The sequence below is a fragment of the Delphinus delphis genome, chromosome 8, assembly GCF_949987515.2.
Source record: "Delphinus delphis chromosome 8, mDelDel1.2, whole genome shotgun sequence".
Classification (NCBI taxonomy): Eukaryota; Metazoa; Chordata; class Mammalia; order Artiodactyla; family Delphinidae; genus Delphinus; species Delphinus delphis.
In genome coordinates, this window is record NC_082690.1 from 106,889,986 (window position 1) to 106,917,651 (window position 27,666).

The window sequence follows — 27,666 nt, forward strand, 5'->3', positions numbered from 1 at the left end:
TGCATTTCTCCAGGAACCCAGCCCAGAAGGCAGAACTTGAAACATATCTTAGAAGGGGAAAAAAGCGCCGCTCTTCCCCTTTCCTTGGGTCTCTCTTTATAAGACAGCGGAGATCGTATCTCGAGGCCCAAACAAAAGCGCTTAGTGGGACACCCGCCAAACCCCTGCAGCTCCGGCCCCGTTGCCGACAATTCAGATTAACTGCATAACGTGTCGGAAAATGATGAGCGGGGTTCAAGTTTAATGGGCAGAAGGAAACCCACTATTCTTAGTTATTGGAAGGGTTTTTGGAGAAGGAACTGCTCTCAGATCTCATGTTTGCAACGTGCCCTTCTCTCCACTTCATCTTTTAATAACAGGGGTTTTTTAAAGTTTCCAAAGAGATGTTTCTGGAGACCCAGCATCCTCACCTCCCCCTGGAAGGAGCCCAGCAGGGCCAGGACGGGTGGCCTCGGCCTTCCCACCTCTGACTCCCCACTGCATCTCAGCGCTGGGACAGACCCGGATGACCTGACTCCAGGTCTGAGCCCCACCCCTTACCTTGTAGGGTGACTTCTGCCAAATCGCTTAATCTCTTCAGGTGTCAGCTTCTTCACCAGCCAAACTGGTGCAAGTGGGCTTCAACACCGAATGAGAAAACGAGGTTCCTAAAAGTGCCGGCTACGTTGGAAAGCTCGTGGAAAACTGTCGTCCACGTCTTTGCCGTCACCCAGGCCACCTTGCTGCTTTCACACATGTAGAGGCCGAGGGAGCAGATGTTCCATGTTAAGCTCACACGGCCAGCCTGGACCGCTTGGAGGGCTGTCTCCAGGCCTCTCCGTCCTCTTCCACTCTCCACCTGGCCCCCGGGCCTGCACCCAGCCGTGTCCTGTGGCTTTTCACTCATTTTGTCATGACCCAGTCCCTAGGAGTAAGGACCATTACATCACTTGGTTTGACAGACGAGGAAACTAGGGCCCAGGGAGGTAAACCTTGCCCGAGGGACAGCCCCCTTGGGCTACGGGGGCGCCCCAGCAGCAGGGTTGCTCTCTGATGAATATCTAGAGCACAGGCCCCACCTGCCCGAGAAGCAAAAGCCTGGACAAGAAGCAGGTGGTCCAGGCGCTTTTGTCTGCTTACCTGCACTCGTCCATTGTGGCCCAGGGATCGGGAGCCTGGGAAAGTCGTCAAGCCTTGGGCACTGAAGCAGCCGTCGCGTGCATGGAGGGCTATTCAAGGCTTATCATTCGCTGAGACTTCCCTTACCACCTGCAAAGAAAATGCCAGGGTCCTTCTCATGGCCTGCACGGCCCTGCCTGAGTGTCCTGTGCTGCTTCCTCTCCCTCCCACTCCAGTCATGCTGGGCTTCTTTCAGACACATTTCCTACATGTGTCAGCTCCTCCCGGCCACAGGGCCTTGACACGTGCTATTTCTGCTGGCTGGAATTCCTCTTGTCGTTACCTCTTCACCTAGTTAAGTCCTGTTTGACCTTCCAGTACAAGCGTCAACTTCATTCCTTGCTGTAAGGGGTTGAATGGTGTCCCCCACAAGATATGTCCAAGTCCTAACTTCAGTACCTGTGAATGTGACCTTATCTGGCATTTGGGTTTTTGCAGTTGGAATCAGGTTAAGGATCAGAAGATGAGCTCATTCTGGATTCAGGATGGATTGGGCCCTAAATCCAATGACAAGTGTCTTTTTAAGAGACAGAAAGGGAGAAGACACAGAGAGGAAGGCCACGCAAAGATTGAGGAGAGAGCGGATGGATGCAGCCACAAGCCCAGGAGCACCAAGGAGTGCTGGCGGCCCCCAGAAACTGAGAGAGAGGCTGGAAGAGCTTCTCACTCAGAGCCTCCAGACTGGTAAAGAATCAGTTTCTGTTGTTTTAACGCACCCAGTTTGTTGTAATTTGTTACCGCAGCCCCAGGAAATTAAGACACTTGGAAAGCCTGTCCAGTGTGCCCAGAGTGGAGGGGTTCCCTGAGGTGTGAGACTTGCAGTGCCGAAGCCAGGACGGTCCCAGGCAAAGCAGGTCCAAGGTAGGTAGGCAAGTCCCAGGGCCCACAGCTGGTGCTCAGCTCTGGGCAATGCTCCTTGGCATGAAGAGGTTGCCAGCAACGATCAGGCTGCATGGGAGGTGGTGAGCACCCCATCCCTGGAAGCATTTAAGCAGAGAGGCTGGGGGGGGGGGGTGCTGTGAGGCCAGCCTACACTGGGTGAGAGCTGCAATCAACACCGTCTAACATCCCCTGAGTCCCAGGATTCTGTAAGAGGCCCATTCTGCACGCAGAATACAGTCAGCCTGGGTGGAAAGGGCACAGTGCAGGGCAGGGGGTGGGGAGGGCTGGGCACCCAGACGTATAGAGTGAGGACATTGAATGATGACAGTCAACTCAAAGGAGTTATGGCAGAGTAAGGGCAAAACGAAGGCCACTCATCAAAATAAAAATAAAAGTTGGACCCATTTTAAAGGTGAAAAACAAAGGCAGCAGAAAGTTAACGAACTTGTCCTTCACTCTGGATATCGGAGATAGGGTCGTTACCTGACTGTTGTGGGGGTCTTCACAGTTCACGAATACTTTCATGCACTGTCTTAAGCAAAATGGAAGTTTGTTTATTCTCCGTGTAAAAATCCCGGGGTATGTGGATAAGGAAACATGCTCCCTGGTTTCAGAGACGCAGGCTTCTTACCTTTTGCTACCCTGCTTTGTGAAACCTCCGTTCCCCAAGCCACTTCATAGTCTAAAATGGCTGCTCCTACTCCAGCCATCACAGGTCTATCCCAGCCAGTAAGAGAGGGAGAGGAAAGGGGAAGGGCACCCTCTCTTTAGGATACTTCCCAGAAGTTGCATTCTTGTGTGTCATCATAACAAATGGCAGGTGAAATAATAACATTCTGGAAAACTTGAGTGACATTTTCTCATTCGATTATTTTTTTAATCCCACCAACATCATTTTAGCACCTACCATGTACCACTGGCATCTCTACGTATATCTATCTATGTATTTCTCGCAACAGCCCTCTAAGGCAGGTCCCAGTAAGCCTATTTCACAGATGGGAAAACTGAGGCTCAGAGAGAACTGACTTGCCTGCAGCCCCACCCAAAGGACACAGCAAGTCTGGAGCCAGAGCCCAGGGCCCTCTGATGCCAGGCCCGGCTCCGCCACGCCATCACTTCAGGCACCAGAGCTTCCTTCGCACTCTGGGCCGCCCTGGGAGTCACGGCCCCTTTGTGTTTCCTCTTCGTATCCTTGTGATTCCCACTGTCCGATCCACTCCACATCACCCCTTGGAGGGAACACCCGGGTATGGAGAGTGGTGACTGAGCAGATGACCTCTGGGGATAGCCGCATTTTCCATGGAGGCTAGACTTTCACGGAGGGAGCATGAGGGCCTCTCCTGTCCACCAGGGGACAAGGCAGCTGGCTCTGCAGGGGGACTTCCTCCAGGCTGCTCCTGGGGGCAGGAGCACCCGCTGCATGGCTGTTGCTGGGCTCCTGGTTCAAGGCCTGGGACCCCAGTTAGCTGCCCCTCCAACACACCAGCCTGTGGTCCAGCCCCTTCTCTGTGAGTGAAAGGGCCACCCCAACTTCAGTGTCCAGGACGCGTGGCAGTGCTGAGCCCGAGCCTGGCATCCCAGTGGCACCAGCCACAGCCGATATCCTGCTCCTAGTTTCCCTGTCCAGGTTTGGAGCACTCCCTGGACACCCCAGAAATCCAGGGACACCCGACCTTCTGGAATCCAGCTCTGCGACGGTGAACGTTGTTGTTTCAAATCTGTGTATCCACACAAACTTCAAAGAAATGGGAGGTTCTTCCGACGCCTGGTCTCCTGCACCTGGACACCTAGCCTACTGCAAGCCCGCGGGGCCCAGCTTTGGATCTGGGGAGCACGCTCCCCTGCCTTGGGCAGCACCCTGGGTAGCATCTGTGAACGCTGCACCAGAAGCGCATCGGCGCCAGACCCCAGGGGGCCCCATCCGAAGGGGGCCCTGAAGCCCCAGCAGGTCGACGGAGGTGGCCCCCACATCCACAGCCCAGGCGAACGAGGACGTGGACCTAATTGTTTCTCACACAGTCAAAGGCAAAGAGGCCTCTGCAAGTGATCACTTGGCTCTGTGACCAAATAAGGCAATATTACATTTCACTGTTTACAGCGGCACGAAGCGGTGGCTCAAAGGGCACGGGGAGAAATGCCGTCCATGCCGCCTCCCCATCCCCAGCATCCAATAACTCTGTCCAAAGCCAGTTATAAGTTCCTTATAGAAACAACCATTTGTCACTTTTTAAATACACTAACAAACCCCAGAGGTGACCCAGTCTCGCCTCCAGGCAGCCGGGTGGTGGAACCCGGCTTTGAACCTCCACACGCATGATTTAAGGGTCCTCTAAAAATTGTATCCCAGGGCCTGAGCAAAAACAGATTCTTCTACGAGAGCCAACTTCAGGGCTTCATTCGTGAGGTGCCTTTTTCTGCCCTGAGAATTTATTTCAAACTTTCTTTTGCAAATAAGACCATGGCTGCAGCAAAGAGCTGCGGGTGACCTTCTTGTCCCGACAGTATTTATAAAACGAGACGCATGATTGGCAGGGCCGAGCCTTAGTAATTGGTATTAATAATAAGACACGGGTAAATGTTGTGAGCCCATTAGGAGGCTTTAAGCGCTAAGCGAAGCTTCAACTTGCTGGCATTTGCGCCCTGAGCGTGGACCAGTCTAACCTACAGCTGAGAAAATTGAACCCCAGGGGGATTCTGCAGCGTCGCCGCAACCCGGTGCTGCCTGCGTGGAACACGTTTAGAGCCCAGGATGGGGACGTGGCTCTTGCAAACGGGGACAATAGGAGAGCATCAATCTCACCTTCAAAATGCAATTTTTGAACCTGACCTTCTCCCCGCAAGACCCCTTGCGCTGCCCCCAGGCACTGCTTGCTGTCAGGAACGCAGGCACTTTCATCTCGGCTGTACCCCACAGCAGCCTTTCTGGACAAAGCAGGTGCTCAGGAAATGTTTCCTGGAAGGGAGAATGAATGAGTGAATGAATGAATGAGTGAGTGAGTGAGTGAATGATGAATGAAGTTTATTATTGTATCTCTCGCCAATGGCAGCCTCTGATGTATCACCCTTGAATCTCGTGCAGCAGGGGTTTGCAGTGGCCAAACGAGCCGGGACCAGCTTTGGGATAAAATCCTCGAGCCCAGAGTTGATTTCTGGGGAGACCCACAGCCATCAGTCCTCGTTTTCATGCCCTAACACCCCCAAGAGTCCCCCTGTGGTCCCAGTTTCTCCTTCCCCCAGGGAGAGGTCTCCCCACATTGCCTCCCCGCCTCCGCCACCTGTCCACCCCCTCACGCCCCTCCTCCAATCAGGAGAGTGACCGTCACCAGACTCGGGCTCTGCGCCGGGTCTGCACCGACGGTGAGCTGGAACAATGGGCAGCTGGCCTGGGGCCCGTGAAGGGGAGCTCCGCGGCCACACCCAGGTACCGCTGCTTTCAAACCCGCCTGCCTAAAGGAAGCGTAATTCGCTTTCCCAAGTGATGAGTAATATCTCGGGGACCGAATGCAGCCTTTTTAAAGAGCGCATCACTAAAAGTCAGACCCACCTGGGCTAAGACTTGTGGCCTGCCCTGTGGCTTTGGCCAAGTCACCTGACATAAGTTTTCCTGCAACACCTGCCGCGTGCTGACGACACCAGCGAGCAAACCAGGCAAGGATCCTTGGCTCTGAGACACAGCCCGGTGACATGAGAGGCAGCCAATATTTATTGAGCTCTTACGGTGTGCTCAGGGATGGTGCTCAGAATTTTTCCTGCTTTGCCCCACTTAACCCTCGCCACGCCCTGCACTGCAGGGACGGCTTGAGGAAACAGAGGCCCCAAGGGAAGAAATGATTTACTCTTTTTCTCCCTTGCTCTCAACCAGACCTGTCGCTGGACAGCCACCTGTATGGACCTCACCCCCTCACCCACGAAATAGAGACACACAACCCTTCATCTGCAGGGCTGGTGAGAACATTCAAAGAAGGAGTGTACATTGAGTGCCTGGCACAGCATGGGGAACAGAGCAGACTCTTAGGGAAGCGCAGCAGGGTGATCTGAAGGGGCTGTTACTGGTCAGGGGGTTAGTGTGAGCTGTGAGATGGGACCACTCTCCTTCAACAAACAGCTCTGACTTTTCAGAGCTGAAAATGTAGGGATAAACGGAGACAGGGTCCCTGGGCACTGAAGCTCCCCTTCGGCACATAGTCAGACTAAGCTGGCCCTGATGGGGTGGGTCACGCAGGACCATGGTCAAGGCTGGCAGATGCCATGCAGGCCCAGGTCCTTTGGGATCCCGGGGAAGTGTCTGAGCTGTGCGTTAATGATTAACCCACGTGCTCTGAGCCCTCTTGCCAGCTGACTCATTTTGCAAACTCTGCTGGCCCACCAGAGCGGCCTCTACCCGCTTGCCTGAGACACCGGTGCAGAGGTGTCCCGACCAGCTGCTGGGAGCCAGTGCCCACCTGAGGCCAGTGTGCAGGGCACACTCAGATGGAGGAGATGGCGCTGAACCCTCTGCTGACGAGCAGGGAGCGGGCATCCGTGGGGTGGGGGCCTGGGGCACGCTGCTCCCTGCCAGCGCAGCCCCGGCTGGACATCCCACCTGCCCTCTGGGACCCCGGATGGGTCCAGGGAGGACCCAGGGAGCAGTTTTTCGTGGTGTCCAGCCCAGCCTGGCTGGGGAAGCACCTCCGGGGTGGGCAGTCCAACAGTGGGTATGTCCATGCAAGACCCTTCCTAGGAGGGCAGCCCCTTCCTGAGGACAGTAATCACAGCCCAGGGCCTCTCAGCCTGGGCGCTGTTGAATTTGGGGCTGAGTCGCTCCGGGCCCTGTAGGGCGTTTGGCAGCATCCCTGGCCTCCACCCACTAGAGGCCAGCAGCGCCCTCCTCTGCAGCGACAACCCCAGAGTGTCCCCAGATGTTGCCCAGCGTCCCCTCTGAGAGCTCCCGCGCCGCCTGTACGGAGCACTAGCCGAGCGCGCAGCATTCCACTGAGCACTTGGGCCGTGACGCCGCTGAGCTTCGCGGGACCTCACGAGGTTGGCCCCGATGCGAGTTGCCTGACCCTCCATGCCTTTGTTTGCTCATCAGTTAACTGGGGCTAAGAATAGCGTCCGCCCTGCAGCACCCTGGGGTGGGAAGCCCTTGAGTTGAAACACGTCAAGGGCGCTAAGCACAGGGCTTGGTCCTCGCCACGTGCTGTTTTGATCCCATTTTCCATGAGGGGGTAAAGCTGGGGCCCAGAGGGGTGAAGTCACGTGCCCGTGGCTCACACAGTTCGTGGCCTCAGGGCTGTGAGTGACCCTCTCCAGGGCCTCCTCTTGTAGCCACCAGGCTGCCCTGTGCGCAGGAAGAGGGGACAGATATGGGGGCCTGGTCCCAGCCCTGCGCTCTTCCACACAGTGGCCGGGCAGCTCCCTCTGTCTTGGGACGAGGCCTCTTGTGCTCTGAGGGGTTCCGTCTGCCTAGCAAGGCCCCGCCAGATGGGCAAAAGGACGAAGGACGGCTCACCTCACTCTCCCAGGCCGTTGGCGTCCTGCCTGTGGCCCTTAGGGACGGGGCCTGCTTGCCGCGGGCAGCAGCCCTGAGGGCCTTCCCGGCATCAGGGACCCGGCCAATCGCTCTGGGGCGAGCGGAAGGTATTTCTGAAGATAAGGTCCTCCTCTTGCCTCATAAGGATTCGGTCACCAAGTCCAGTACTTGGATCCGTCTGACCGGCCCCACCCTCCGTCCTTGGATTAGTGAATGAATGAATGACATCACTCCGTCTATGAGTGAATGAATGGAAGAACGAACGAGGCGGCGGACTTACCACCCCTGGTCCCCACAGGGAATTCCAGGAGCCGAGCCGGGGCGTCCTCTCCTGTAGGACAGAGGGGGTGGGAGGTGGTTCTCGGTGGCCCCCAATCTGTGCTTCCCCCCAGAGGTCAGAGGTCAAGTCTACAGGGCAGCTGCCCTCCCAGAGACGTGCTCAGCCAAAGCCAGAACTCCCCCCAGGAATGACCCTCCCAAGTCCCAAGGGCGGAGGGGACAGAGTGAGGATTTGCAAAAACTGAGCGAATCAGCTGGAAAAGGATTAATTTTTATTTTTGGTTTGTTCTCAAAGTGTCTGAGAGTCAAGCCAGAGGAAGGAAAAATGTGAGTGGAGCAATGGAATGTTCAGAGGGGCCTTCAAACACCTGCCAGGTGCCGCCAGAGCTGGGACGTCCCTTCATGAGGTTGTCCTGGGCCCCGTCGCCTCCTCGGTGACCCCCAGGCAGCGGCATCGCTCTGCCATCCTGAGGAGGGAGGGTGGGAGGGGCCGGCCTGATGCACACAGAGGAGGACGGGGCTTCCACTCCGGGAATTGTGGGAAACGCTGAATCTCAGAGCAACTACAGGAAGAGAGGGGGCAACTGAGGTCAGGAACGAGGGGCTGCCCCTGGGGTCCTTTCAGGGAAGGGCTGGGATCTACACCTGCGCCATCTCCTTCTAGAGGGGATGAGCATACAGCTCCCCAGGTTCCCTGGGGGTGCCTCCACCTCTCCCAGGGCAGGATTTCTCTCCAGGAGTGAGTGATACTCCTATGCTAACTACAATGCCCACGGACTTGCAACCTGGCCTTAAGTACCTTCCTGCTGGCAGCACAGGGTTGTAACTTGAAGGGGTCCCCTGGGAAGATCCCTTGCCGTGCTGCTGGAAGCTGCATCCTTCAGTCTCCATTCCTTTGTCACTAAGCCCTAGGTCCTCAGAGCCCTCAATTATAAAGTCAGCACCTCCAAAGAAGAGCAGTTAGACATGTATCAGTCAGTCACATCCTAGTATAAACAAGGTTAGTACCAGCCTTTCTTAGGAACTGCTGACTGAATGGAAATGGGCACCACTGCAGGATCTTAGACAGCCGAGGGACAGCAAGGGGTGTAGGGGATATGGGGAGGGTCCCTGGCAAAGGATGGGGGTGCGTGGCTAGCAGTAAGAAATTCTCCTTCTCCAGCTGTCACCAAAGACACAAGATTTACCTTTCAAGGCCACGTGTGGTGACCTCCTCCCAGGGTGGAGGCTGGGAAGGGCAGTAGGGAGACCACAGCATCCGGTCTGAGGCAGGGCTGGATCGCGGTGCCGGGACTGCCTAGCTGGTGTGACCTGGGGCAGATCCAGCTCTCAGCTCTCAGCTTGCCCTTCTGTAGATTGGGCACGTCCCACCTCAGAGGACTCCTAAGGAGGACAGGACGGCTGTGGCAGCGTCTTCCCTGCCAGTGCTTTTTGTCTGATATTGGAGCCGGGAAGGGACCCCTCTGTGGCCACTGCCTCTATGTCCTCTTCAGAGTGAGGCCCTAAGTATCTGACTCTACTGAGAAATTGTGTCTCTCTTTTCACTAAGCGGAGAAGTCGTGAAATGCCACTGTGGGCTCGTAGGGTAAGGAGAAAAAGGCGGCTGGGGAGCTCTGCGAGACCCCAGTGGCAGGAGCGTGGCTGGGATGAATTATGTCACTCCCCATCAATCAGAGGAGGGGGTCCCTGTGAGGAGGGAGGAGTCGCCGAAGGTCAGAGGCAATTACAGGGAGGGGGGTGCACTGCAGTATCCTTAGGGTCTCAAAGAAAATCTTTGCCAACAGGAAATGCAGACAAATGGGAAGGGAGGGAGGGAGGGAAGGAGATCTTGAAGGACCTTCTTGCTCCTGGGTGGAACCCAGGAGGGACGATGCTTCACATCAGAAGCCTGATCAGGGCCTGGTGGATCGATGCCCCCAACTGTCCCAGAGGCTGACCCTCCAGGGAATTGTTTTCTCAGAGCCACAGGGGTCACCCACCAGGCCCTGCAGCGTGTCCCTGAGGAGGGCGAGGCAGAGTTGGGCTGACAGCAGCCGCAGTGGCAAAGGCCTTCAAAATGTCACCATCCTCATGGATTAGTAGTCATGTGAACAGCCTGTTGGGAAATGCCCTCTAGGCCACGGTCTTGACCAGCACTCTGGAGGTAGGCCCTATTTGTTTTAGCAATTACTCTGCGCAGATCTGAAGTGGCTGTTTATATAAGAGAGGCTCTGTGACCTCGGACAGCTCACGCCCCCTCTCTGGGGCTGTTCTTTACCTCTATCATGATGAGAGGGTTGCAGAAATAGCCACATGGCAGGGAGAAGAGACCCAGGGAAGGTCTCTGTTGGTTCAACAGCAAGGGACAAAAAAGCTATCTTTAAAAAGTAATTCTCTCTCATATAAGAGAAGCCCAGAAGTGGGCATTTCGGGATTCTAGGGCTGGTAGGGGGTTTCATGAACTCATCAGAGACCCAGGGTCCATCTCTCAGGCTGCTCTGCCGTGTTCAGCAAAGACATCCTCCTCATGGCCCAAGATGGCTGCTTGAGCTCAAGCCATCAAATCTGCATTCCAGTGCAGGAAAGAGAAATGGCAAAGAAGGGTACTCTCCCTCCCTGGAAGTTGCCCACACACTTTGACTCATTCCCACTGGCCATACCAAGCTGCAAGGGAAGCCTAGCCGTGTCATCGTTTTTCTGGGTAGTCACATGTCAGCTGAGAAACTAGGAGTTCTTTTACTAAGAAAAAGGCAAAGAATAAATACTGGGAGGCAACTGGGAGTCTGTGGCACAGGTTCAGGATGAATCCCTAGTCCTGGTGCTGGCCGGCCTTCAGCTGGCAAAGGACCTGGGTGTCCTCTCCTCACTCTGCGCCTTGGTCACTCATCTGCAAAATGGGACAGTGGGTCCCCCCAGGGTCTCTTCTTCAGATAAACGACTCCATTTAACAGAAAAGTGAAGGTGAATTCAGAGAAATGCTGGAGTATTTGCCTAACAGGCTGTGTTTGGAAATGCCAGCTTATCTCAGTCTCTCAAAGTAGAGTGAGCGTGGGTGCGTCGACATTTTTTTTTCTTTTAAGTGAGTACGTAGACATCTGGATACATATTTTCCAGTCCTGGCAAACTATGAGGGTCATTCCAAATGCACGAGCAGCGGGCACTGAATCAATTACGAGACAAGCCTCACAGACGATTGAAGACCCTCATTTCCTGGGTAGGTTTTACGCACACACAGTGTGTCTCCCCACTTTGGAAACTGTAAAATGCTGTCATTCACATCCTATGTGCCATATTCCTGGAGCTGTAGAACAATCTGAGACCCTTTGGGTTTTCCTCTCAAGTTCACTCTGTGTCGTGATAAGATATTTCCGTGTACATACGCCGTATCAACATTTACCTGTGATCATGCCTGAAGACGTGGTTCATAAATCCGGGAAGATTCCACGTCCTTACTCTATGCCAGAATTCCTGAGACAGTCAGGCCAGTTGTGAGACTAAAGCCAGCTGCCCACAGGGCCTTTGCACAGCCGCTCCCTGGGCCCAGAATGTTCTTCCCCAAATGCCTGCACAACTCCCCACCTCCCTTCACTCAGGCCTTGGGCAAACACCCCTTCCCTGTCCCCTGTCTCTGGCACCTTTTCATTCTCTCTCCCCTCCCTTTGCTTAACTTTTCTTCAAAGCCCCCTCATTCTCCAGAACAACACCATTTGCTTATTATCCTTCTCCTGCATAAGGATGTGGGTCCCTAGCAGCAAGGACTTTTCAAAGCCCTCTACCCCCAGCATCTGGACTGCTGCCAGGGCAATATAGGTGCTCGATGACTATTTATCGCCTGAAGTCATCCACTTTTCTAAATATTTTCTATTGGTGCTTAGAGACTCTATTAAAAATGAACATACTTTTTTTTATGTATCTATTTTTTAAAATTTATCTGATGGAAGTAGAGTTCATTTACAAGGTTGTGCTAATTTCTGCTGTACAACAAAGTGATTCAGTTATACCTATATAGACATTCTTTTTCAGATTCTTTTCCATGATGGTTTATCACAGGATAGTGAATATAGTTCCCTCTGCTCTACAGTAGGACCTTCTTGTTTATCCATCCTATATAAAATGGTTTGCCTCTGCTAACCCCAAACTCCCAATCCATCCCTCTACCCCCCTACCTCTTGGCAACCACAAGTCTGTTCTCTATGACTGTGAGTCTGTTTCTGTTTCATAGATACGTTCATTTGTCTTGTATTTTAGACTCCACATGTAAGTGATGTCATATGGTATTTGTTTTTCTCTGTCTGACTTACTTCACTTAGTATGATCATCTCTAGGTCCATCCATGTTGCTGCAAGTGGCATTATTTCATTCTTTTCTATGGCTGAGTAATATCCCATTGTATATATGTGCCACATCTTCTTTATCCATTCATCTGTTGATGGACACTTAGGTTGCTTCCGTGACTTGGCTATTGTAAATAAGATTGCTGTGGACATTGGGGTGCATGTATCTTTTCGAATTACAGTTTCTTCCAGATACATGCCCAGAAGTGGCATTGCTGGATCATATGACAACTCTATTTTTAGTTTTTTAAGGACCCTCCATACCGTTTTCCACAGTGGCTGCACCAATTTACATTCCCACCAACAGTGTAGGAGGATTCCCTTTTCTCCACACCCTCTCCAGGAATCGTTATTTGTAGACTTTTTAATTATGGCCATCCTGACCGGTGTGAGGTGGTACCTCCTTGTAGTTTTGATTTGCATTTCTCTAATGATTAGCGACGTTGAGCATCTTTAAGATGGAAGTACTTTTAACTCCCTGGTCTGGCCATGGTGAGGGTTATCCTTCTCAGGTGGTATAAGATGTCAGAGCACGTGTTCTACTCGAGCAGAAGCGTTTTAGATCCCAGCTGAAGACTTTAAGGTGGCTTACCAAGACCTTTAAATTTCCTTAAGAAATAAAATGATTTGGAAGTTTGCAAGGAAAGTGAGGCACAGGGAAAATAAGGTTCTGGAAATGAGACGATTAAAAATAATATTCAGCACTTACTGAATGGCGGCTGTGAGCAAGATATGGGGTGTCTTCCCGGCTCTGGCTCACTCGTTCTCCACAACGAGGCTGGGGGCAGGCACTGTGATGGATCCCATTTCACAGACAAGAAAACTGAGGCCCAGAAGGAAGAAGGCCCTTGCCCGAGATCGCCAAGCTGGCAAAAGGCAGATGGGTATGAGTCAGCAGTCTCTTAGCAAATGGGACCCTCCCCCTAGTGCTACTGGCCCTGACGCCTGTATCGAGGAATGTGGGACCACCTGCGGGTGGCACAGGGTCCTAAACGCCTGCTCAGGGCACCTCCCCTGAGCCTCCCAGCAACCAACCCGAAGAGCGAAACAAGAGCCGTTACACAAGTCAGTGTCCACAAAATAAGACCAGTTGCTCAGAAGGAAGATGCCCAAGACCAGCTGCTTCTGGGCATGAGTGCAAGTTTCACCTTCCGTGGGCCAGGATTCCCGGCTGCAAGCAACAGAAGCTGAATCTGGTTCTCCATCTGGAAAAGAACATGATGGAAGGCCCTGTAAGAGGCAGGAGTAAAGACAGCCTGGGAGGCCACGAGTGGACTGGGCAAGTGTCCTGCCCCCAACGCTGCCGCAGGACACCCTGCCACTGCACATGGCTGCCGTAGCAATGGGACAGTGCCACACCATTCCAGGAGAATCCCAACGCTGCCCTTTCTGGTCCAGAAGCCGAGCCTCTCATGGGCACGTCTGATTAGCCAAGCCTGGGTGACATGTCCATGGCCCAGTTGCTAAGGAGACAGACCTGGAGGACTTCCCACCCTCTCCCACAGGAGTGGGCTCTTATCCATCAACATCACACACAGAAGATCTCCCAATAGGAAGGGAGGTTAGGTGCTGGGCAGCCCCTCCCCCAAATGACCAAAACCCACAACATCCTCTCTGAGGAGTCCCCCAGGACAGCCTCTCATGGGGTCCACTGAGAACCACAAGCTCTAACTGCCTGAAAAGCAGGGAGGGAGGGGCAGGTGCCTTTCTGTGTAAGTGAAGCCCCTGAGTGAAGTGGGGGGTGTGGGGAGCTGAGCAGACCCAAGGGTAGGCCCATGATCCCCCTTCAGGGGCCATTTGGGCCCCTTTGACACAGAGACTCATGGGTCCCTGGGGATCCTTTGGTCCTCGGCAACTTGCAGAAGCATCCTTACCATGAACATGGCAGCTCTGGGCACCCCTGCTCTCCAGGACCAGCTGCCCCAAACAGCCTCTCTGGTCCCAGAACCAATGTCATCCCCATAAGCCACTGAGAAGCTGGGGTCGTCCACCAGGTGGGCTGACTTGCATTTTAAACAGTGTGTTCCAAACTTACTGGCTGGCAGGGACAGAGCAGCTGACCGGTTTGTTTGTTTTAGTTTGTTTTCTTTGTTTGGTTTATTAAGCTGTCCACGTGGTTGGGGTCAAAGCACGCACACGCTGTGCTTTGCGGAGCCTCTGTGTGCCCCGCCCCCTCGCGGCCCTGCTCTGCTCTGTGCCCAGAGAAGAGGACAGGGGCCAGCTGTTATGGACTGTGTCCATTTGTCCCTGCTACCTTCTGGATTCTGGACACGGTTGGCCATCGGGACCAGAGGACAGGAGAGAGACACTGGACATCTATTCTTCTGGCCACTCCCGCCAGGCTGGGCCCCTCTGCTGAAGGGTCTGCCACACCCGCACCAGGCAGCCCTTTCCTCCAGCCCAGCCCTCTCCCTTGTCTCTGGGCATCAGCTTCCCACTGTTGCCAGCATCTCAGTGCCTCTTCACCCCTTACTGATTTCCTCTCACCTGACCACACCTCTGTAAACTATTCTTTCATTAAACTTGTCATGGGCTGAATTATGCCCCCCCCCCCCCACAATTCATATACCGATGCCCTAACCCCCGGCACCACAGAATGTGACTACGTTTAGACCTGGGGCCTTTAAAGAGATGGATAAGGTAAACTGAGGTCACTGGGGTGGGGCCCTAATCCCATAGGACTGGTGTCCTTATAAGAAGAGGAGGTCAGGACACAGACACACACAGAGGGACGACCCCGTGAGGACACAGGGAGAAGACGGCCGTCTACACGCCGAGGAGAGAGGCGTCAGGAGGTCCCAGCCCTGCCCACACCTGGATCTGGGATTCCAGCCTCCAGGACTGGAGACAGTGGACCCTGTTGTTTAAGCCGCGCATCTGTCACATTTGTTACGGGGGCCTGAACCGATTCATACAAAACCCCTCTGGAGGGAGCCATCTGTTTGCTGCCCGGCCCTGACTGGTACATATCACAGCAATTTCGTATCAAGGGCTGGAAGGTGCTAGGCCAGGTGCTCCCTGCATGGGTTCCCTTCATACTCGGCCCCACCCTTGAAGATGGGCGCTCTGCTGCCCCTGTTACCCCAGACCACGGAGCAGAAACTAAGGCCGAGTTTGAGAAGGCGCCAAAGGGTGCAGAGCCAGGACCGGTCCCCGGGCAGCCCCACCCACACCCCCGTCTCCGCGGCTTCTCTGACCGAGAGAGGACTCGCTGTCCAGAGTGAAAACAACCACCCCGCTCGCCCAAAATGGCCCTAAATTCTTTAGACTGAAATTAAAAGTGGGGCCGGAACACAGCTCTGGGTGCTTCCTGACCTGTTACACCAGCCCTGGCCCAGGTGATGACACGGGGGTCCTGCCTGTGTGCAGGGAAGCGGCCGGAGGAGGTCCTTCAATCCCAGAACAACTCCGGCCGCCATGATCAAAGACCACGGAAACGGCCAACGTGCTGCAAACAGTTGGATATTGGTCCAGACCCCGCGAGGTGGCCATGGAAGGGCAAGTCCTGCCCCGAGGACCCCCTCACGGAGCCGGGCGCTGAGGGCCAGGCCTGCCACTCGCCAGCAAGGCCGCCTGTGCTTTGGGCAGGAACATGCTGACAGCTGCAGTGGGAGTGGCGTGGGCAGCAGCGTTGCCCTTCCAAAATGGGACACAGCACAGCACAGCGGCCTGCAGGGTGGGCCCGACCAGCAGGCCTGGCCCAGCATCTGATGCTCGCCCGCCCGCCAGAGAGGCCCTGAGTCTTGAGGGGTGATGTTGGCTGATTCTCTGAGCGTGAGGTTTTTAAATCAAATGTTTTGTAAGCGAGAGCATAAGGGTGGCCTGGGGACATGACTTACCCTCTGCTTTTCAAGGACAAAGGAAGCCGACTCCCGGTCCGTCGGGCTGTCCCCCAGATGACTGGCCCCGTACACCCATCGCCAGTGCATCGTGGGCGGACTGTGTCGCGGCTCTGAGCCCTCGGCAGATAGCTGAGGTCAGAGTTTCACTTTTCCTTCTCAGATTCCCTTCAAATGTCTGGGAAAGCGTTATCTCGAGGGTCTGTGAACAGTTCTGTCTCTGAGTGGCAGAAAGGGGGAAGGAAACCCCCCAAGGGGCCTCAAGGAGCCCTGCTCGGGGCCTTCAGGGAAGAGGCAGCCGGGTATCCCCACGGGCTGTGCTGCTGACGTTTTCTTTGGGAATCAACATCCCCCAACCAACCCTGAAGAAGGGGTTGGCATTTGGGGCACAACTGCCCCCTTGTGCAAAAGACCCCGCGTGTCACTGAGGCTTGCCCCGCGGATCTAGCTGGGGCTGGCCCTCCAGCCACTGGATGGGCCATCTTGCCCGGCAAGTACCTGCGATCAGATGGCGCTGTCTAAGCTTTTGTAGGCCGAACACCTGAGAAAGGCTGAGCCTTAAGAAACAGATTCCCTGGGTGATGACAGACGCTGCATTTTTAAACTAAACTCCATGGGAAGCGATCCTTCTCTAGAGACCGTTTTACCATCAACTCCTGAGTAAAAGCTTGATATCTCTGCTGAGGACCCATTGAATGTTCTTTGGGCCTTTGGGGCTGAAAAAGCACCAGGTGTGTTGAATTACAGATACATCTACCATCCTCAGATAACTTAGAGACCATCTGGAGACTGTCATCTCCCCTCTGGTTTATAGCCAAGAACCTTGGCATTGATGTTATTTACTCTGAAAAAAAAACAGGCTGTTATCTTTGACGGGGCATTGAGGGTAAATGTTTGCACCATTAATTAGAATCCGTTTAGTTCCCCAAACTCAAACAATATGGGCAGCCTTTAAGGGTAAACAGACCACAAGATGTTAGTCATACCTGGAAGACTGTGGGCTGAGTGTCTTCCCTTGGGCCCCTCGCCCACTTCATCCTGCAAACAAACAAGTGGAGGAAGGTTGAGGAGAGGTCAAGGAGCCCCGAGCCTGGATTTTGGACGGAGAAAATAAAAGGGACTAATTATGGGTTTTTTCTATTGTTTCCATAGCCTTCTTGTTCCGTAATAATGTGTTGCAATGAGTGTGTTGGGTCTATCTGTGAGAATTCCAAATTCTAGAGAAACAAATGGAAGTTTTGTACAGTGCATTGGAAAGAATTCTGGAGTTAACTAGAAATTTCTAGAATCAATTGGACCTGGATTCGACTCCCAGTTCTGCCACATGCTAGCTGTGTGGACTTGGGCAAGCCGTGGGAAGTATAACTCAGACCTCACTTGGTTGAGGTCACCCAGGTAAAGACAACAAGGCAAATATTGAATTCTGGCGACGTTGTGTTGCCCGAGATCTCTGAGGCTGAGGCTGCCCTCCTGCGTCTAAGGGGGAAGATGGCCAGTGGTGGGAGGGTCACAGTGTCGGATCACAAAACCTGTGCAATGCGCCGAAGCGATCATTATTATTTTCGGTATTTCCCCTAATGCAGCCCCCCGGGCCACAAGTGCTCTGCAGACCTGCTCGGGTGCAAAGGGAACCAATCTAGGGTGATGGGGGGTCACAGACGTAGTGAGGACGCAGTGCGGTTTTCACTTCCCTTGCAGATACTTGCAGCATGTCAAGGAGAAAGTCTCAGCCTGCTGCCAGGAGGTCCATGCACTCTTTACCAGGTGATCTCCCGGGCGATGGTACCATCTCAGGTTCACGGTCTCCGGGGGCGGAGCATCCAGGTAGACCCGAACATTGTTGTATTTTTATTGTCCTTTATTAAACTATCACCTTCTGTTTATGGCCAGTGATTCTGATTCTCCATTTCCAATAGTGATATTGGGTACTTTTAAAATAAAGTTTGAGGGCTTCCCTGGTGGCGCAGTGGTTGAGAGTCCGCCTGCCGATGCAGGGGATGCGGGTTCGTGCCCCGGTCCGGGAAGATCCCACATGGCGCGGAGCGGCTGGGCCCATGAGCCATGGCCGCTGAGCCTGCACGTCTGGAGGCTGTGCTCCGCGACGGGAGAGGCCATAACAGTGAGAGGCCCGTGTACCGCAAAAAAAAAAATTCAAAAAAAATTAAATTTGATAAGCCCTATAAAGGAAGGACATCCTGATACACGTTACAACATGGAGGAACCTTGAGGGCATCATACTAAGTGAAATAAGCCAGACACAAAGGGACAGATACTATATGATCCCACTTGTATGACGTCCCCAGAGGAGTCAGATCCATAGAGACCGAAAGCAGGACGGTGGGCGCCAGGGACTGCGGGAGGGGGATGGGGAGTGAGTGTTTAATGGGGACAGAATTCAGTTGGGGAAGATGAAAAGAATTCTGTGGATGGATGACGGTCACACAACATTATGAATGTACTGAATGCCAAAGAACCGCACACCTAAAACGGCTAAAATGGTAAATTTTATGTTATGTATGTTTTACCACAATTAAACAATAAAAACAGTCCCCAAAAGTTTGAAAAAGTGAGCTGGATTAAAGGAAAATATGAAGCAAACCATAGCGCAGGGGATCACTGCTCAGGCTCAAACCAGGATGTGGGACTCTGGACAACCAGTGTTTAGGAAACACTGGATTTCTACCTTAGAGCACATCAGTTCCGGCACAGACTCTGGAGTCAGGCTGCCTGAGCTCGAGTCCCAGCGCTATACTTACCGCTGTGTGACCTCGGACAAGTGACTGCCCCTCTCTGAGTCTCGGTTTCCTCATCTGTAAAGTGGGAATGATCATAGAATGGATGGCATAGAGCTGATATTTATGGAGTGCCTGGAACAGGGCCTGGCACACGGTAAGTGCTTGTGCGATAGACTCCCGAGGGGAGGCACCCAGCGGCTGCCTCTTCAGCAGGCCCCTCTGCAGGTTAAGCTCTCAGAGATAGACTCGCTTCAGCTGTAGGTCCCCTGCATCAGTGCCGGGGCCCAGTCTCACTCTGGCAACTGCGTGCCCCCGTCAGGAGCCCCTGGTATCAGCTGCAAGCAGCTGTCTCCAGTCTCCAGATGCAGGGAAGGCTTGACTGGTCTCTCCCCAGCTCACCGCCTGCTCTCTAGTCCCCCTCCCCCTCCCCCCTCCTCCTCCCCCCGCCCCCTCCCCTCCCCCTCCCCCCCTCTTCTCATAGCCACTGAGCTCTCTGCCCAGCCTTGCCCGGGGCCCTGTGTCATAGTGGGACCCTCCCTAGCCCCTGCAGGCACCTTAGTGAGACCCCTTAGGTCCTTTCCAAAGACACCTTGGAAACAGTCCAAAGGTCCATCAAGGGATGAATGGATAAAGAAACGTGGCACAGCCAGACCACGGAATATCATTCAATCACAAAAAAGAAATGAAGCTCTGAAACGTGCTATACCATGGATGAGCCCCAAACACGTTATGAATTATGAAGAAAGAAAATTATGAAAAAAGAAAACCACTGTGAAAGGAACGGGACACAAAAGACCGCATTTTGTATGATTCCATTTATATGAACTATAAGAGATAAATCCACAAGAGACAGAAAGCAGATTGGTGGTTACCAGCGGCTGGCGGTGGGGGACAGGGAGTGACGGCTACAGGGTCCTAGGTTTTACCCAGAGTGATGGAACTGTTCTCGAAGTACACAGTGACGGTGGCTGCACAACACCAGGAATGTACCAAATGCCACTGAATTGTTACTTTCAAATGGTTAACTTTATATTATGTGAAATTCACCCCGATACTATTTTTTCTTTTTTTTTTGCAAAAACACCTGCTCAGTCCTGCTCAGTGCAGCTGCCTGGGACCCACTGTGTGCCCGGCCCTGCCTTCACATTCATCACTCCCGACCCATCACTGCCAAGCTGGCCCGTTCCAACTGCCCCGCACCCCCCACCGTGGTCCCCAGGTCAGGGGCCACTGCCGGCTCTGAGCTGCCCAGTCAGGAGCGTCCTTCTCTGCCTTTCAGGGTCCGCCACATGTCCCCGCCCGCCTCATCTGAGGATGACACAAATAACAAGACCCTCAGGGCTTACAACGCGCCAGGTTCTGGGCTGGAAGTTGGATTCTCTTTCCAGCTTCCCCAAACCTCCAGAGGTAGCTACTGCCAAGGCCCTTTTTACAGATGCACAAACTGAGGTGCCTAGAGGCAACTTGTCCACACTGGGTGCCGGCCCCTTTCCGTTTCCCCCGGGAGGCCCCGGGCTTAACTCCTCCGCCACCTTGCTTATCTCCTCCGGCTGTACACCGGCTCTGGGGGGCGGGGGTTTCGTCCCCTGCCAGGCCTGAGAAGGGGCCCTACCCATGGCGAGGGATGCTCAGAGAACCAGATCGAAATCAAAACACACTTCCCGAGACTACCAGAAGTGAGTATTCAAGTGACCCGTGACCCCGGACGTGTTCCGAGAATGAGTGACAGTGGGGGCAGGGTGTATGTGACAATTTGGCCATCTCCCGGTCTCTCTGAGGGGCCTCAGTGACTGCAGGTGATACACGGAGGGGTCTGCAGAGGCGGGTGGCCTTAGGCCCTGTGACACCGCTTGTCAAGTCAGCTCTGGCCTCTGACCCACTCCTGAGCGGCATTTGGGGGCAGCGGAGACCCAAATGCTGTTACTTGGTGGCCTTGAGTCCTGTCTGATAAGGCCTGGGGAGGGCTGAGCCTGTCCCAGCAGGGCCCTGGCCTCACCCTGCAAAGCCTATTTTAAACCAACCCTAGGGCCTGAGTGCTGGCCCCAGCTTTGCTGCGAACTGCCTTTTCTCCCTCCCTCCCTCCCCGCTTTGCCGAAAAGGGAAACCATTTTCCATAATTATAAGCATTGTGCGGCATGATTCCCGTATCCGGTAACGACGGCTCCGGCGGCGGCAGGCGTGCCCCTCCCCGGGACAGTCCACTTGCCCCACTCTGCTTTCGACAGAAACATCTTCCTGACTGCACAGGGGGCTCCCTGGCAAACGAGCTGGGGCCCCAGGCATCCGTTCTTCTAGGGCACTCGCTCCCCTTTCACGCCACCCGGGAGCCCGGTCTCGCCCCAGCCTGGCAGCATTTACCAAAACAGCAGCGCCCGAAAGCAATCTTGGTAAAAAGGCGCCAGTTCGGGTATTTACTCAAACATCTTTTAAAACTTGATAGGATGAAATATCTTTGTAAAAGGGTCTGGATCTCTGACCGGCTCTTCTGCATATGTTGGACACAGCTGAAGGGTTTCAGCAGAATGCAGCTTAATTGGAGCCAAGAGATGAAAAGAAGAAAAATGGCTTCAATCGGAACGAATCAACATCTATTAACGGCGGTTTAAAATATTTCTGCTAATAATAATACATTAAATAGTCTGCCTTTAGCAGCCGGCTAACTAGACAATAGCCCATCTCTGCCCCCAAAAGGTAAACAAGGATGGTCAAAAATAGCCCCGAGACCTATTTACATTTTTTTCCTCCTGAGCGTTTTTGGTTTATAGTTCATCATGCCAGAGGTTAGAATTCTAAAATTTTCTCTGTGTATTTACACAACTGAGCTATTGCTGTGTATCACGTTGGCTATCAGACTCTTCCAAGAAAAATGACTTTGTATCTGGACTCCCGCACACCCATGGTCTGGGTCAGATGACTAGGCTCTGTGTAAATGCACATGGCCCCAGCAAGGGCCCCTACGGCGCTTTCTCTCCATCCAGACCCCTCGGCCATCCTAGGTATACACGTGGGGTGCGCAGCACACAACTTGGGGCTGCCTGGCAGCCTCTTCACAGGATGAGACTTCATCCACCCACAGCACCCCACCAATTTTTTAGTCCAGACTGAAACGAGATAAATACAAAGGACAGTTGCAGGTCACCTCTCTCCCTGACCCTTTGGGTAGGAGGAGGCTTGAATCTCCTCTCTGTACACAGCACTTTGGGTGGAGGGCAGGGAAGAACGTCCCAGCTGGAGACATTTCTTTGTGGTTTTGCTGCTACTGCAAGCGTTTCCGCCCAGAAGAGTACGCGTGGGTACCAATGCCAGCAGGCTTGGCAGGGGTCAGGGAGGACTGGTCATCCATCCTCAAGGACGCATAGATTCCTTTCACGTGGATGTGGTCTGTCTCCCCAGGGCGGCTGGATGTGTCTCCACCCGGAGCCAGGCAAAGCCGGGGGCTCGTGGGGTATTTACTTGGCAGGTGATCCGAGGGTCCCCGGACCAGGTGGGCTCCCGGCACCAGCCTGGCTCTTCCTCAGGCTGTGGAAAGTGGGAGATGGCCTTTCAAAAGGTCAGGCAGGCTGTCCCGTCCCGCCACTGCCCGTGCAGTGATCAGGGAGCAGCTTAAATTAACATTCTGTTTAAGGCAGTTCTGCCTCAGAATTTATAGTTATTTACCTGGAGGTGTCACGGGTGTGAGGTTTGGGGAGACAGGAGGCGCCTTGCCTAAGGTTCTCCGCACTCTCCTGATGCCCACATCTCCGCTGCCCGGGAGGGTGCTGAATTGTCCAGACCTTGCCTTCTAAACAGGGATAGGGCTGCAGAGTGGCACCTCTCAGCTCCCAGCCCTGAGCCAGGCTGCAGGATGTGGGTGGGAAGTCCCTGCCAGCACCCCTGGCTGAGTTCTCTTGGCCTCGCTTAATTAGAATCCTCAAATAACACAGTTTTCTCCCATTTGGGGGCAGTTCTCACTTTATCCAGATTCCCAAGTTCTGCATAGGTTGGTGTTCAAGTTCCGGCCAGGCACTTGCCCTGTAACCTCCAGATCTCCTTCCCACCCCTGGGCTTCACTTCCTCCCTCTTCTGACAAATTCAGAGTGATGAATTGGGGTCCCGCCTGGGGGAGGGGGCCGTGCACCCTCCACTGACGCCCTATGCTGTGCCAGCCTCTCGGGGCTGGATCGCTGCCCCCTCCCCCCAGTCAGCACCCCTTCCCTGGGGCCCTGGCTGGGGACCCGTCAAGCACAGCCTCTCAGGGCCCCGCTGTTCACCCCGACTGATAAGACGGTCCGGCAGCTGGTGGAGACTCGCCCCGCAGAGCGCAGAGCGGGAGGCCGGGGGCGGGCGGGACCCGCGGGCCGATCGCTGCGGCTGGCCTCCAGCGTCCCGCGCCATCGCTCGGTGTCCGGGTGGCCGCGGGGGAGTCGCGCTGCGCACGGGGCGGGGCGAGGGCGGTGTCCGCAGGTAGCCCCGGGGGGGCGGTGGCGGGGAGCCGGCCAGGACCCCCAGCCCAAAAAGCCGAGGGGGCGGAGCGGCGCGGCGGTGCGCGTGGGCGGTCAAGTTTGGCTCCTGCACTTGCGGCTTCGCGTGCTGCGTCTGGGGAGGCGAAGGGGGACCGTCCCCTCCCGAGTTGGGCTCGGACCCCGGCCCTCAGACTCACTGCAGACCTCTGGGGGTGACTTCATCACCCCCTTTCCTGGACCCCGTGCGTCCGGGGCGCACCGGAGCCGGGCAGCGAGCCACGCCATGCTGGAGGGCGACATCGGCCTCGAGGGGCTGCCGCCTAAGGAAGCCCCCGCAGCTGGTGAGTATCCAGGGGCGGCGCAGGGGGCGAGGGCCCCGGGCGTGGCGGCAGCGGCGTCGGGGACGTTCGGGGACAGCGGCTTCCCCGGGACCAAGGGGCACGCGAGGGGCAGGCGACAAGGACCCGCGTTTCCGGTGGCGGGGACCGTCTCCGGCGAGGTTTTGGGGGGGGGGCTGACTTTGTCGGCCGCAGGTCACTGGGGGCACTCACAGACAAACTGACGGCGGACAGCTGGACCGCGGGCCGGGCGGGGCTGGGGGAGGCAGTGGCCCCCTGGCGGGCAAATGCCAGGCCTGCCGTGCGGTTTTCAATTCCTGGGAGAGCATCTCCAGCCGTGTGCGTCCGAGGCCCTCGGCAGACGGAAGGTTTTCGGATGTTTTCACAGGCGCTATGAATACACATAATATTTCCGTGCTATTCTAGAGATTAATTTGTGATGTAAAGTGACTACTCTGACTTGAAGTCATAATGGAAACTGCGGTGGAACTTGGGGGGGACACACGAGGCTTGGACAGGAGTTGGGAGGGGGAGTCCCTGGCTTCCTTGGCCCCTCCCTGCACATAAATCACGACCCTGGCTATTTTTATACCAATAATTTTAAAATAAATGACCCAAGCAATGTTTCCTGAATGATTTTTCCCCTCCCAGTTCAGAGGTTATTAAATAAAACCTCAGAGCGGGACAGTGACGAGGGGCTAGAGCGGGCGCTCGGCCTTATTTAATTATACAGCTGAGTTCCAGCCGGGAGCGCCCTGGTTAGGATGCTGTGCCCTGCAATCAGAGCCACCTGGAACCAGGAGCTGCTAACTATAGCACGGAGCACTGCTTCTTGTCCCTTGCTCCTCCCTCCTCCCCCCCATGCCCCCATCTCTTTTGGTGAGGGTGGGCTGGAGTCCCATGGAGCAACTTATCCTGATGTCTGCTTCTTAAAGAGCCCCAGTTTGGCTTCTTTCTAGAAATGACACTGTATACTCATCAGATTCTTCCCAGGAGGAAGAGAGAGGGGGCACTGCCAGCCAGAGGGGGGAGGCCAGACCTAGGAACAGGAAGGAAGGGACAGGCTTGAGAAGTCAGCCAGGACGGTTCTGGGCACACTGGCCTGCTTGCACGAGTGGCTTCTTCCAGCTCCCGTGTGGACAGGATGAGTTCGGGAACCAGCTGGGCACAGGAGCCCCAAACTCAGCATCTGTGAGCATCTAACCAAGCCCTTGCCTCCCGCTGGCACGGAATTAAGCACTTCACTCGTTTCATCCTCAGTCCAACCCTGTAAGCTGGGAGCGGAATCGTCCCCATTGTGCAGACAAAGAAACTGAGACTACACAGTTAGTACATGGGGCTACCAAAAGTGGAGCCCAGGATGTCTGGGTCCAGCTCCCAGGAGGCTTCTGGCTCTCCCTTACCCCACCCCAAGCAGAATCACCCAGTGATGCAGCTGAAACTGATTCCTGCACACAAGAGTGTACTAGCTGGGGACTTGCTCTTTGGTTCTGAGAGCCTCTAAATTGCGGGGGGGGGGGGGGGCATATCTCCGATGTGAGGATCGGGGAGGCTTTCCCTAATGGAGGGTCTGATCCATCAGGTCTGAGCCGTAATGATGGACAGACTCCACTCCTAGAGCAGACCTGCTGCTCCCTTCACCTGCATCTCCACTCTGTGTGGTGGGCAGGGGTCTCGCCCCCTTTCTCCTGCTCTGGGCTTTAGCAGTGACAGGTCTAAGACCCCAGGACCAGTGCCCCAGCCTCCATTCCTGGGTTTGCCGCTGGGCATACTGTTCCACCACAGCTGGCATGCAAGAAATGTGGGCAAACTCTGACAGCGTCACACTACTGTCTAGCTCATTCGGTGTAATTAAGACCCAGAGGCTGCATTGGCGCTCGCAGGTAAATAGGAAGTAATAAAGCCGGGGAGGTGGAGGATAGAAAGGGACCTTAGTCCTCTGCTTTGTCTCCATGCCAGGCACTGAGGCCCTGAGAGGGGACGTCCTCGCAGGGGGGTTCAGCTGTGGAGAACCCAATTCTAAATCCCAGCTTTGCTGCCTGCAGCTCTGTGTGACCTTGCCCAACTTACTCAACCACTCTGTGCCTTAACTGTCAACCCAGAGGGTTTGTGAAGATGACTTGAGTGTATAGCCTTTCTGCTGGAGGGGCTCCGCTCTGTGCATGAGTACCGCCCCCACTGCTGTCATCCCCTGTTAATGCCCCCCTCCCCCTCTCCATCTTCATCGCTACCAGCTTCAGTTCACAGACCCAGATGTGAAGTCCTACCGGATGTTCTGAGACTTATCCCAGGACCAGCTCATTCTTGCTTCCCCGGAGCAATCGATTGTTACAGATGCCGCCTCCCTCTGTGCCTTCTTTAGAAGCTCCCTCGTTATTTATTAATAAGCTATTTATTCATAAGCCTGTGGTCAGCACCTCCCGCAAGGGCAGGTAGGATTAGGACGAGGTGGGGGTGGGCACCCCTCCCCCAGGACACGTCTGCCCGGCTTACTCCTGTTCATCCCCCAAAACCCTACCGGGAAGTCCCCTCCTCTTGGAAACTAGCCCAGGTGCCTCTCTGCACTGATGGCACGCTGGGCGTGGAGAGAGGGAGGGGGGCTGGTGGTTGAGCAGTTCACTGTGGGCTGGGTGTCGTCACATGGGAGCCTCACCTACCTTATGAGATGCACACTACTATCTCCCCATTTATGGATGAGAAAACTAAGGCATGGAGAGATTACTCAAGGTCAAACAGCTGATAAATGACAGATGCAGGATCTGAATCCCAGGCGGTCTGGCTGTGCGTCGTCACCACGCTATGCTACCTGCTCAGAGAGGACGGGAGAGCTGTCCCTCCCGAAACGTTCACTAGCCTCTTCAACAAACAGCTACAGGTAGCCTGGCACTGCGTCCTCGGGGCTTGGGACACAGCAGGGAACAAAGCAGACGCGGGCCCGGCCCTCATGAAACGTTTTTGACCACGTAGGAGAATTCAATACGTCATATGTTGGCTGGTGATGTGTCCCATGAAGAAAAGCTGAACAGAATAGGGGGCGATTTTAGATACGGTGTGCCAGGGAAGCCTTCACTGATGGGCAGCCTGGGAACGCACACCTGAAAGAAGAGCACTCGGGGCAGAGGGAACAGCCAGTGCAAAGCCTCACACCTGAAGTGCCCGAAACATGCCAGTGGGCTCACGGAGTCTGGAGGGAGTGGGAGAGGCAGTCCAGATTGTGATGTGCCCCTGGCCACTGGGCTGGGCGACATGGGAGTTGCTGGAAGGGGCTGGAGCTGACCAAGGTTTGGGCAGGATCCCTCTGGCTGCTTTGGAGAACAGGCTGAGGGGGGAAGGACAGAAGCCGGTCCGGGGACTCTTGCAGTAATCCAGGCTTGAGATGCTGGTGACCTTGTGCCGGGACCCGTGGAGGTCAGCCTCTGGGTATATTTTGAAAGTAGAGCCGACAGGAATTGCCCACACATCAGATGGAGGGTCTGAGAGTAAAAGAAAAATCAAAGACTGCTCCAAGATTTTTGGATTGACCTGTTTGGAGAAACAGGTATGGGTCGGGGTAGGTGAGGAGTTCACCTTCTTGGTTTTTGTTTCTCTAGTTGAGGTTAAATAGACACAACGTTTTAATCATTTTTAAGCATACAAATCAGTGGCATTAACGTCCATCCCGAATGTTGGGCAACCATCACTACTATTTTTTTTTAATTGTATTTATTTATTTTGGGCTGCGTTGGGTCTTCGTTGCTGCGCGCAGGCTTTTCTCTAGCTGCAGCAAGCGGGGGCTACTCTTCATTGTGGTGCGCGGGCTTCTCATTGCGGGAGCTTCTCTTGCTGCAGAGCACGGGCTCTAGACGTGCAGGCTTCAGTAGTTGTGGCACACGGGCTCAGTAGTCGTGGCGCACGGGCTCTGTTGCTCCGCAGCACATGGGATCTTGCCGGACCAGGGCTCGAACCCATGTCCTCTGCATTGGCAGGCGATTCTTAACCACTGCGCCACCAGGAAGGCCCCACTATCTACTCCTAAAACTCTTTTTTATCATCCGGAAACAGAAACTGTGTACTGATTAGGCAATAACTCTCCATTTCCCTCCCCCAACGCCAGCCCGGGGTAACCTCTGTTCTACTTTCTGTTTCTATGAATCTGACTCTTCTAGATGCTTCACAGGAGCGAAATCAC

At 54.6% G+C, this 27,666-nt stretch overlaps 1 long non-coding RNA gene across 2 annotated transcripts; it reads right to left on the reverse strand.

The window, feature by feature from the left end:
* Positions 1–11,506: 11,506 nt before the first annotated feature.
* On the reverse strand, positions 11,507–14,168 carry LOC132429311 (uncharacterized). Of its 2 annotated transcripts, none has more exons than XR_009520326.1 (4): positions 14,019–14,168; positions 13,293–13,349; positions 12,854–13,010; positions 11,507–12,753 (listed from the first exon to the last, which is right to left on the reverse strand). It is a non-coding gene; the product is annotated as an uncharacterized lncRNA (long non-coding RNA). The 2 variants fall into 2 exon arrangements; XR_009520325.1 differs by having other exon boundaries at positions 13,206–13,349.
* Positions 14,169–27,666: the final 13,498 nt, after the last annotated feature.